A 12925-nucleotide genomic window follows, 5' to 3' on the forward strand; every position below is an offset into this window, starting at 1 on the left:
TAAAAGAGCTGACCTCCAGAGATGAGGTGAGAGCGGCAGCACTTGACATCAGGGCTGCATTATTTGATAGTGTGGCATCATTGAGCCCTAGTAAAACTGGAATCAATGGGAGCAAATTCTCCACAGGTTGGAGTCATAACTGCCATATAGGAAGATGGTCATAGTTGTTGAAGTCAGTCATCGCAGCTCCAGGGCATCTCTGCAGGAGTTCCTCAGGGTAGTGTCTCAGGCTCAACCATCTACAGCTGCTTCATAAGTGACCTTTCCTCCATCAAAAGGGCAGAAGTGGGGAAGTTTGCTGATGATCACATAATTGTTTAGTACCATTCACAACAACTCATGTTCAAATGAAACAAGATCTGGACAATATCCCGACTTGGGCTGACAAGTAGCAAGTAACATTTGTGCCACACAAACGCCAGGCTATGACCGTCACCAATAAAAGACAAATCTAACCACTCCCCCACTATCAACATCCTGCGGGCTACTATTGACCAGAAACTCAACTGGACTTGCCATGTAAACATAGTAGCTACTAGAGCAGGTCAAAGGCTAGGAATACTGTGGCAAGTAACTCACCTCCTGACTCCCTTGAGCCTGTCCACTATCTACAAGGCACAAGTCAGGAGTGTGTTGAAATACTCCCCACTTGTCTGGATGAGTGTAGCTCCAACAACACCACCATGCAGGACAAAGCAGCCTGCTTGATTGGCACCACATCCACAAACATCCACTCCCTCCAACACCAATGCTCAGTAGCAGCAGTGCGTATTATCTACAACATCTACAATTTGCAGCGCAAATTCAAAGATCCTCTGACAACATCTTCTAAACCCATGACCACTTCCATCTTAGCTGAGTAGCAGATACATGGGAACACAACCATCTGCAAGTTACCCTCCAAGCCACTTACCATCCTGACTTGGAAATATAATCGCTATTCCTTTACTGTCACTGAGTCAAAATCCTGGAATTCCTTCCCTAATAGCACGTTGGGGGTCAATCTACAGCAGGTGGACTGCAGTAGTTCGTGAAGACAGCTCACAACCAGTTTCTCAAGGGTACTGAGAGACAGGCAATAAATGCTGGCCAGCCAATGATACCCACATCTCACAGATGAACAAAAGAAAAGATTAATTATTTTAAGGGCTTAATCACTGCAGAGAGTGGGGTCGCAAATCCAGCACAGATCAACATGGTGAAATTTTCCTCTCAGCAATGAAATCACAAGATGAAACCAGTTCAATGAAGGGAGCCCTTCTGCTAGAGGACAAACTCAATTGGCTTCTCCCATAGCTTTGTAAACATTGACAGCAAGTCCCTTCAATTGAGTGAATGTTCCTGTTAGTCTTCAGGCCTGACAGATGATACACATGTAATATGCAGCACTGTGTCTTTTCTCCAATAGATGTTGACTAACCTGCTGTTTTCATTTCTAACTTGCAGTCTTTTCTTTATCCTCTTCTTCAGCAGTTTCAATTCAGTTTCATGATTAGAGGAGGAAGAGTCCACAGGTGAGCACTAACTGCTAGTTACACAGAAAGCATAGGATTGGCTGAGAAATCATTGTCAGGTCAGTCATTGTTAAAGGAGTTTCACCCCACACCTAAACTTGACCTAATTGTGCTTGGTACTGACACTGAGGCAAAATATTTCAATTCCAATGGAAGATGTTCCTTGCTTCAATAAATAAGACAGTTCTTTCAACCTCACCCCTCCCAAATAAACAAACATCTGGAGCATTATCATAAATTGTTGTTTATCAAGACTTCACCATTATAGGGACAAAATACTCATGAGCTTTGTGGAACAGGTTCAAAAGAATGGCGGTGTATTATATCTGGTTCACTTAACTAGTCACCTCACTTCCCTCTCCATATTCCCCCCCCAAAAAAGCATCAACTCTTCCTTGGGTTATGAATGTGTGAGGAGTCATGCTCATGTACCTACAGGCACAGAAAGACGTTTTAGCTATGTGTTATGTCTGTCAGCAAGGATCAGCAGGTAATTAAAATATTTAAGATACAACAACCTATTTCTATCCTCACCTAATGGTTACTTGTAGACAAATTAGTTTATCCCTCCCAACCGCAGAGACAGATCAAGATTAAAGTAACAGGTGATGGATAGAATCCTTCCCAGAGGAATTTGATATGGCAACATTAAGGAATGACACATTCCACTGACTAATTTCCAGTCTGTCTTAATTGTTACTCCCATCCCAGAATTCTGCAGATGTACTTTCAGATTCGCACACCCAAGGGTGATAACCGCAGAATAGCAAAGAACTACAAAGACAGACTTGCAATTATACACATCTTTCACTTCTTTAACATGTCCCAGAGTCAATATGGAATCTACATAGTCCTTTTTTAAAGTGCAATCAGTGCTCTAATGTAGTAAACACAGCAGCTCATTTGTGCATAGCAAGTTCCCACAAAAAGCAATAAACTAAATGATGAAATAATCTATTTTATGTATTGATTGGGAAACAAATAGTGTTGTGTACAAATAGCGTCATGGAATTTTTTTTTTACATCCACAACCGGACAGATTATATCTCAGTTTAATCTCTCATCCAAAGACAGCATCTTTGACGGTGCAGCACTCTTTTTTTAGTCCTGCATTGGGAGTGACAGCCAGGACTTTGGATCTCAGCTCTGTAAAAAGGGGCGTGAACCCATAACCTTTTACCTCAGTTACCACCTAACGTTACTATCCTTTGAGCCACATTCATACCAGGCCTTCTGTGCAACTGCCAGGATCAATGTTAAGAGAATACATCTTTAGCTATCAGTTCAGGGATGATAAAGTCATTCAGTAGAGGTTTTCAGGAACTGTTCAGTCCAGGACATGGTAGATATTTTGATTCATCTTGTTCAGGTGGGTTATGATACACCTCTTGAGCAACTGGGACTGGAAACCAAGTCTTCTGGCTCAAAGGAAGGGCATTATGACTGCCACAAGAGCCCTATGGTTTAGCACACTGAATCACCAATTGTTTTCTTTTAGACCTACAGAAACTTGAGGATTCTATGTACAACTGAAATACACTGACATTTAAACATTGATGAAACTATGATTCTTCTCTTCTGAAAGACAGACCTGAGAGTGTTGCAGGAGAGAGATAATGGGAACTGCAGATGCTGGAGATTCCAAGATAATAAAATGTGAGGCTGGACGAACACAGCAGGCCAAGCAGCATCTCAGGAGCACAAAAGCTGACGTTTCGGGGCTAGACCCTTCATCAGAGAGGGGGATGGGGGGAGGGAACTGGAATAAATAGGGAGAGAGGGGGAGGCGGACCGAAGATGGAGAGTAAAGAAGATAGGTGGAGAGAGTGTAGGTGGGGAGGTAGGGAGGGGATAGGTCAGTCCAGGGAAGACGGACAGGTCAAGGAGGTGGGATGAGGTTAGTAGGTAGCGGGGGGTGCGGCTTGGGGTGGGAGGAAGGGATGGGTGAGAGGAAGAACCGGTTAGGGAGGCAGAGACAGGTTGGACTGTTTTTGGGATGCAGTGGGTGGGGGGGAAGAGCTGGGCTGGTTGTGTGGTGCAGTGGGGGGAGGGGACGAACTGGGCTGGTTGAGGGATGCAGTAGGGGAAGGGGAGATTTTGAAACTGGTGAAGTCCACATTGATACCATATGGCTGCAGGGTTCCCAGGTGGAATATGAGTTGCTGTTCCTGCAACCTTCGGGTGGCATCATTGTGGCAGTGCAGGAGGCCCATGATGGACATGTCATCAAGAGAATGGGAGGGGGAGTGGAAATGGTTGGCGACTGGGAGGTGCAGTTGTTTTTTGCGAACTGAGCGGAGGTGTTCTGCAAAGCGGTCCCCAAGCCTCCGCTTGGTTTCCCCAATGTAGAGGAAGCCGCACCGGGTACAGTGGATGCAGTATACCACATTGGCAGATGTGCAGGTGAACCTCTGCTTGATGTGGAATGTCATCTTGGGGCCTGGGATGGGGGTGAGGGAGGAGGTGTGGGGACAAGTGTAGCATTTCCTGCGGTTGCAGGGGAAGGTGCCGGGTGTGGTGGGGTTGGAGGGCAGTGTGGAGCGAACAAGGGAGTCACGGAGAGAGTGGTCTCTCCGGAAAGCAGACAGGGGAGGGGATGGAAAAATGTCTTGGGTGGTGGGGTCGGATTGTAAATGGCGGAAGTGTCGGAGGATAATGCGTTGTATCCGGAGGTTGGTAGGGTGGTGTGTGAGAACGAGGGGGATCCTCTTGGGGCAGTTGTGGCGGGGGCGGGGTGTGAGGGATGTGTCGCGGGAAATGCGGGAGACGCGGTCAAGGGCGTTCTCGATCACCGTGGGGGGAAAGTTGCGGTCCTTAAAGAACTTGGACATCTGGGATGTGCGGGAGTGGAATGTCTTGTTGTGGGAGCAGATGCGGCGGAGGCGGAGGAATTGGGAATAGGGGATGGAATTTAGGAGACTCATTTTTGTTCTCCACCATGAAAAAGCAAACCCCAGTTTATTGGGCTACAGAAAAACAGAGACAGAGCTGTGGACACCTCATCCTTGCTCTGTAACATTTTTAATCATGCTTATGTTTAATTCCAAGTTGATAGCCTGTGACCAAAAAGCCTCTCAACTCATATCTGTGCAATGTTGACAACTCTGCTGAAAATCCTGACCATTATTTTCATCTTAAGACTGGTTGTAGTGTCTGTGTTCACTGCAGTGGCTTTGAAACAGGTTTTATTTGTGACTGAATGTTGCCCCAGTGGAAACTTTATGAAATAATGTTGCCTGTCAACTACACTTAAATCAGCACTAGATTCTTGATAAATGCACTACTTGCTTTGGCATGAGTAAGATACTCGGTAGAAATCTTGTTAGAAAATGTTAAAAAAAATTACAGCACAGTTCATGCGTCTTCTTCAACTTCAACCCACCAAATGCAAACATTCTTTTAATGTAAAATTGTATACAATTAGGTTACACAGGCCAATGAATAGAGTAAAAGTCTTAAAAGGTTCTACTGTTGCTGCATGAGGTGTTTTCCAGACTCCAGCTGAAGTATTATGTGCAGTTTAAGAACATGACTAGACAAAAAACTACAAAGCCCTTTCTTTCAGAGTTACTCCTTTGTACAAGCTATTTCCCTGTTTTATCAGGGAAGAAAGCAAATTTCAAATAAAATTGGTTAAGGCAAAGAATTCTGAGGTTAATCAAGGTGGAGAGTATGTTTAATGCACTGCAGCTGCTGATTTCCTTTGAAGAATGAGGGTCACAAGCAGCTTCAGGTGAATAGCAAGACACTGTCGAGTGTCAACTAATGAAAAATAAAGCAGGCCAGATTGAAGAAACCTCAACTGTCCCTGATTACATGATTTTAGCTTTAAGCAGTTTAATTTCTGATACCTGAGAGCAGTATAAAGTAGTTGTGATAAAGTTCAGAAGGAATAGCTTATTTTCTCTGGAAATGTGTTTTTGTTGAAGTTGTCAAAATTTTGAATTGAACTAATGCAGTTATGGCAAAGACATGCTGCTAAATTCTTCCCCCACCAGACTGAGACAATAAAGAGGTGGAAGAAAATAACTGCAAGCTGTTAACTTTTGAATTTGGTTCTAGAATTGGGAACCAGAGTGGGAAAATCACCTTCTCAGTGAACGTCTTAAGGCACTAGAGTATGAAGGTTTCATCACTGTTCTGCCATTACTCCTAATCCTGCAGCTCATGCCTCCAAAACTGGCGAGCTCAGCCCCATGGTCTGCTGATGTTGGTAACCTAACTGCAAGTGTATTGTGGGTTCACCAGCTGGTTGTAAGCTTACTAGCCAGGCAGTTGCTGATTTGTCTGCAGGCTGGTTGCTTATTGTGATAACTATCTGTGTATTATCTGCATGCAAATTATTTGTGGACTTGCTGCTATTTGGCTGAATGCCATGGCTGTTCTTTCCCCCATGTCCTGGTATTGGCTGTTCTAGGTCTGTTTTTCATCAATTGCTCTCCTGGTCTCATAAGATTCTGTTAGTTAATAGGTCCAGCACCTCTCTCCTAATTTGTGGATTTTTTAAAATAAAAACTTGTTGCTATAGTTTCTCGAAATATGTAATTACATTCATAAAAATTGTAAAAAGGTCAAACAATAAGCAACATAAGTTGAAATCTTTGAGTGACAAGGAAGAGTTTGCATTTATACAGTACTCTTCATTATCTCAGGATGTCCAGGAGCACTTTTCATCCAATGAAGTTTTTTTGAAGCATAGTTATTGTTGTAATGTAGGAAACACAACAGCTAATTTGCCAATTGCAAGATCTCACAGAGCAATGAAATAAATGATGAGTGCTATCCACCAAGACAGTCTGAAACCTTACAAGATGGGAGATAAATGTGAGACTGTCTTCACTCCGAGTAACAATAAACATCCTGGGATCTGCCAACAAAAGAAGGAGGTTGAAGCAAACAGTATGAAGAGGTAAATATAAAAGGAAGTGGTGAGGGGCAGTAATTCAGGAACCCCAGACACCTGTGCCATATTAAATTAATCATACAGAGCCTGAAGTAGCAAATGAAACTTAGTTGCCTCCTGCATGATCTGCATACATCCCTTGTGTCTCTTAAGATCCTTCTGATCCATCTCTCCACTGTATCTCTCCACTGTGTCAGGTTCACGTCTGTGAGGTTTCTTCCCTCGTGCGTCTCGGAAATAGAGAGACCCAGATTACTTTTAAGTTTATTTACAGGACATGGGCATCATTGGCTGAACCAGCATTCCTTGCCAATCCCTAATTTCCCAGAGGGCAGTTAAGAGTCAACCACATTGCTGTCTGGAGACCAGACCAGACCAGGATGGCAGTGATAATGGGAACTGCAGATGCTGGAGAATCCAAGGTAACAAAGCGTAGAGCTGGATGAACACAGCAGGCCAAGCAGCATCTCAGGAGCACAAACCGAAACGTCAGCTTTTGTGCTCCTGAGATGCTGCTTGGCCTGCTGTGTTCATCCAGCTCTACACTTTGTTATCCAGGCAAAGATGGCAGTTTCCTTCCCTAAATGACATTAGTGAACTACATGGATTTTTCTGACAATCAACAATGGGATTCCTGGTCATCATTAGACTCAATTACAGATTACTATTGAATTCAAATTCTAACATCTACCACAGAAGGATTCAAACCTGGGTCCCTGAATTAACAGTCCAGTGTTATTACCACTAGGCCACCACCTCCCCTTCGATGACCTAAAGTTAAATAGACTGTGATTAAATAGAACAGACTTTCTATAGATACTGTAGTTTTCAAGCCTCAGAAATTCCAGAACATTGTTATCTTGTGCATTCTTTTCTCCTTGTGCTGATATCATCCAAAGCCAAAAAGACAGACTGAAAATCTGCTGCCCAGGCATAGCCAGTAAGAGATACACAAGATTGGCCTCAAGGGTAGGGCCAGAGAGGGAAATGCCACTTTGCTTTTCCCATCCTATGGGGAGCTCCTGGAATCTGCTTTGGTGACTCCTCGATGACAAAGATGCAACAAATGAAGCATCAAAGTTGATCTCCAGTTTACTTGTAGTAAATTGGGTCAAGTTGGGGAACTGGATGAACATTTGGGAGTTTTGTTCAATTACCCTACTGATTAAACTGGTGGGCTAGAGTCCATGGCATGGTATATGGTCTGTAAAATGAGTGAGGCTAATGGTTAAAGGTTTTTTTATTGCTCTGAGTGTTTTTGCCTGTTTCTGGGCTGTAAAGGATTTGTGGAAGAGGAAGAGAATGTTGGCAAAGTGTATCTGATTAATCAGAAAGCTAACTTGGGCATAAAGTGCTTTTCATTTTGTTAGTCATGGAATTATGAAACATGCCTAATCAGCTGAATAGTTTAATCTTGTTTCTATGCTCTGTTCTCCACCCATACAATCATTGTAGCTTGTGATACAATAGCTGAGTTAATTTAAGTAATTAAATAGAGATGGGTAATGTTTACCTAACTGAAATAATTTTCAGTAATTGGCTGGATGGGTTTCTGTTCATGCTTTAGCACAACAGATGTTTGTGTTTCTTTCTTTTCCAAAGGGCAGCATAATTTTGAGACATTCCCTAAAACATCACGACAGTGAAGTGCAATACAATGAAGTGTCAGTGACACAAATCAGAATCTCTATTGGCTAAAGTGCACAATAAGCATTGCTCAGTACTTCATTAACATTTAGAACATTCCTTTGACTTCAAGGTTACCTCTTTCCAACTGGGAAGTGTGGTGAACATCCCCCTCAACAGGCTGAAAACTAGTGCGAAAACATGGTCCATGAAGGAGTACCGTGAAAGAAGTTTATTGGTTCAATTTTAATCATATCCATACGTCTGTGAGCTCCTCAGTTTTTCATTGTAGCATGCCGAAATGGACTCAAGGTATGACCTTAACTTGACTTGACTTCACCATTGATGATTTCCTCCAACCTTTCCTTTTTGCAAAGAAATTACTTTTCCACCCCTATCTAACCATAAGGTGTAGGAGCATAAGTAGGCCATTCACTCATCCTGTCTGCTCTGCTACTCAATGTGATCATGGCTGATCTAATTATCCTCAATTCCACTCTCCTGCTTTCCTTCCCCCCCCCCCACCCCCCCCCCCCCCCCCACCCAAATCCCTCAACTCCCCTTACTGATTAAAAAATCTAAATATACTTTTTTACGGAACTGTGGCGGCTGGGTCATTAAGAATTCCACAGATTCACTACTCAAGAGATTTCTCCTTGTCTTTGTCTAAATGGGTGACTACTTACTCAGATTATATCATCTCGTCTTGGAAACTCCCACAAGGGGAAACCACTTTTCTGCATCTACCCTGTCAAGCCCCAGCAATCTTGTATGCTGCAATAAGGCCATTTCTCATTCTTCTAAAACTTCTGAGTACAGCACCAACCTACTCAACTTCTACTCAGAATTCCTCCATATCGGGATCAATTCAGAAAATATTCTGTGGACTGCATCTGGTGCCAGTACATCTCTCCTTACATAAGAGAACCAAAACTTTTCCTAGTATGCTAGATATGTTCCAACTTTATGTGGTCCAACCTTGTTAGTCTTAGCAGGACATCCCCATTTTTATACTTTCCCTATTATCTGCTGAACTTGTTTGCTAACTGGTTTGTGATTAATGCAAGAGGACCTCTAAATGCCACTGTAGTTTTCTGCAGTCTTTCTCCATTTGAATAATATTTACTCGCTTTATTCTTCTTGCCAAAAAACATTACCTCACATTTTCCCCACATTATATTCCATCTGCCTACTTTTTATCCATTCAGTCAACCTATATCCCTCTGTAGATTGTGTGTCATTCTCATTACTTGCCTTCCCATCTATTTGTGTGTCAACCACAAACTTAGTGATTGTACATTCACTGCCTTCATCCAAATCCTGAATATCTACTGTAAAGAATTATGGCCTCAGCACCAATCCCTGTGACGCCTGATTAGTTACAGGCTACTATCCCAAAAATGTCCCCTTTAACCCAATTCTCCATGTTCAGTTAGTTAGCCAATCCTCTTCTGGTAATATACTACATTCAACTCCATGAGCACTTACCTTATGCCTTGTGTGCAATACCTTACTGAATGCTTTTTTTGAACATTCAAATACATGTACTGGTTCCCTTTTATCCATGCTGTCTGGTACCTCCTTAGGAGCAAAATAAGCAGGGATCCTACTCCTACACGCCATCCAGTAATCCTTGCTGAAAAGCACACACAAACTAACATATTCATAGACTATACAGAATTGAACAGTTGGGATGTCTTCCAAGGTTGAACAGGCTCTCATTATGCATCATTAAGGGTGACATGTCTCCTTGGGTGAAATATTCAAGGTCAACTTCTGGGAGGTACGATACAGACCTGCAGGGAATGGACAGGATGTCACTGGACAAGGAGGATGGGGCAAAATAATGAGAAAAAAAAGTGACAGTTGAAGGAGAGAAGCATAGTGCTATGTTGAAACTATAGGGGACCAAGACTAATTAGATATCTCTTTCAAAGAGAGTCTCCTTGTGTGCTGTTAGGTTGCATGAATCTTTGAATGTAACTGAAGTTTTGATTAGGTCATGGTTATTTGTGGCTATACTCTTAGATCTGATCATCATTAGATGCCAGTCTGTTTCCCATGAAAGTTTCATGGACACTGTGCCAACCATACCCCCTCAAAATGTCAAACTCCAAGAACCATATCCCTGATAATCATGCCCCAAGCAAATTGTCCTCTGAATATCATGTCCCAATTGCTGACTGTCCTTATTTTCACAGGCGAGGGAAAACACTCACATGATCCCATATTTAAAGTGATCCTTGAAGGTCTTGGACTCACGTTGCTGCACTGAATCTCCCTTAATGTATGTGCCCTGTTCATCTTGGAAATGAGTCCACCCCAATCCAGTAATGGATGTCAATTTGAAAGCACTGCAAACTTTTTGGGTCTGCAAAATGGAGCACAAACAATTTCCAACATTTTAATAATACTTTGTATTTATATAGAAATTTAATGCAAGATGCCTCAAGGGCTATACAGGTGCATAAAATCAGACAGAAAATTGACACGAACTACAAAAGAAAATACAATTATACTTTAAGAAGCATCTTAAAAAGGAACAGAGCTGCAGAGAGTTTTATGGGAGAATTTGAAAGCGGATGGTCCAAACAGCCCATGGTGTTGGAAATTAGTATATTGGCAGTGAGAAAGAATTGGTTCCTGGGTAGGGGCTAGCAAGTGGGGAGAAGGGGTCCTTTTTCAGGGTAGCGATGTGACCAGTGAGGCTCAATAGGGATCAGCACAGTGACCACAACTGTTTACAATATATACTAAATGTCTTGGAGGAAGAAAGCAAATGCACTGCAGCCAGATTTGCAAAAGACAAAAATAGATGGAGAAGCAAGTTGCGTGAGGGGTACAAACAGTTTACAGAGAGATATTGATAGGTTATGTAACTGGGCAAAAAGTTGGCAAATGGCACATAATGTAGGTAAATGTGAAGTTGTTTATTCTGGAATAGAGAACAAAAGAATGGAATATTTAAATGGAGATAAACTACAGACAGCCGCAACACAAAGGGACTTGGGGTTACTTGTGCACGAAACACTGAAAGCTAGCACGCAGGGGCAGCAGATAATCAGGAAGATTAACAGAATGTTGGCCCTTATTTCAAGGGGGTCGGAGTATAAGAGTAGGAAAGTCTGACTGCAACTGAGCAAGTTGCTGGTGAGACTGTATCTGGAGTACAGTGAGCAGTATTGGTCTCCTTATTTAAGGAAAAATATCATTTCATTGGAGGCAGTTCAGAGAAAATTCACAAGATAGTCCCTCCATACCAGGGATCATCGTAACGAGCGAAGGCTAAAGAGGTTGGCACTCTACCTACTAGAGTTTAGAAGAATGAGAGATGATCCCATTGAAACATATAAATTCTTAAGGGGCTTGACAGGGTAAATGTTGAGAGGCTGTCTCCCCTCATGATAGAGTCTAGGGCCAGAAGGCACAATCTCAAAATAAAGGGGTACCAATTTGAGACAGATGAGGAGGAATTTCTTCTGAGGTTTGAGTGTCTTTGGAACTCCTTGCTAGAGAGAGCTGTGGAGACAGAGTCCTTGTGTATGCTAAAGACTGAGATAGATAGATTCTTGATTAGTACGGGAAATCAAAGGAAAGTGCAGAAAAAAGTGGACGTGGGGAGTGTGTTGGATCTGCTGTGATTCTATTGAATGGCAGAGCAGCCTTAAGGGGCTGAATGGCCTACTCCTGTTCCTATTTCTTATGGTGTTATGGATAGTTTAAAAAACATGGTCATCAACATGGAATGATTTAGTCAAGAATGTGGAAGAGAACAGGGCTGCAGAGATGTGAAAGGGTTATAGTGCTGTAGGAACTTAGAGCTGTGGACAGGGTGAGGAAACTAAGGAAAGATTTGAAAACAAGGACATGAATTTTGAAATAAAGATATTGCCAGACTGGCAGATAATGCAAAACAATCATAAGCAGGCTGGTACTGATATTCCTGCAACGCATGAACAGCATAAGGATGTAGAAATGAGCTTAGCTCAAGCTGACCCTGCTTTTAGATATAAAATGTACAGCAGAAAAAAAAATCACACAGCACAAGAAGATCTAAGCTGGTGTTTGCACTCCACACAAGTTTCGTTCCACCATTACTTCACCTCAGCCCAGCAGCAGACCTTTTTATTCCTTTCTTGCTCATGTTTATCCAGCCTCCCCTTAAATACAACAATGCCATTCATGTCAGCCATTCACTTTCATAGTGAGGTTCCCATTATCAATATTATGTGTCATTCACACACATGTACACCACCACCACCCCCCCGCACAGGCCAGTTGATCAGAATCAAAAGCAAGCACCCTGGCTGATTTCCCCCCTCAAATACACAGGCATGTATTTTTACCACTACACCAGCTAAGAAAATTAAACAATGATCACAGATCTCTTCACTTTAGGAATACTAATTTTATCTTTGACCACATAGAGATTCAAGAAAAGAAACCCTACCTCCCCCCATCACTAGGCTGCTTACATTATCTCATTTCATCATAATTCCATACAACCACATCCACTCCCTCTACTACTAACTCTCAGCAACAGCAGTGTTTACGTATCATCTACAAGATGCACTACAGAAATTCACCAAAGATCCTTTGGCAGTTCTCCCAAATCACCAGCACTACCATCTAGAAAGAAAAGGGCAGCAGATACATGGAAACATCACCACCTGCAAGTTCCTCCCCAAGTCCTCACCATCCTGATTTGGAAATATAATTGCCATTCCTCCACTGTTATTGGGTCAAAATCCTGGAATTCCCTCCCTAATGGTACTGTGGGTCAACCTACAGCATTGGACTGCAGTGGTTCAAAGCAGCAACTCACCATCACCTTCTCAAGGGGAATGAGGGATGGGCAATAAATGCTGGCTAGCCAGTGATG

Source organism: Stegostoma tigrinum, chromosome X (genome assembly GCF_030684315.1).
Source record: "Stegostoma tigrinum isolate sSteTig4 chromosome X, sSteTig4.hap1, whole genome shotgun sequence".
NCBI classification, from domain to species: Eukaryota; Metazoa; Chordata; class Chondrichthyes; order Orectolobiformes; family Stegostomatidae; genus Stegostoma; species Stegostoma tigrinum.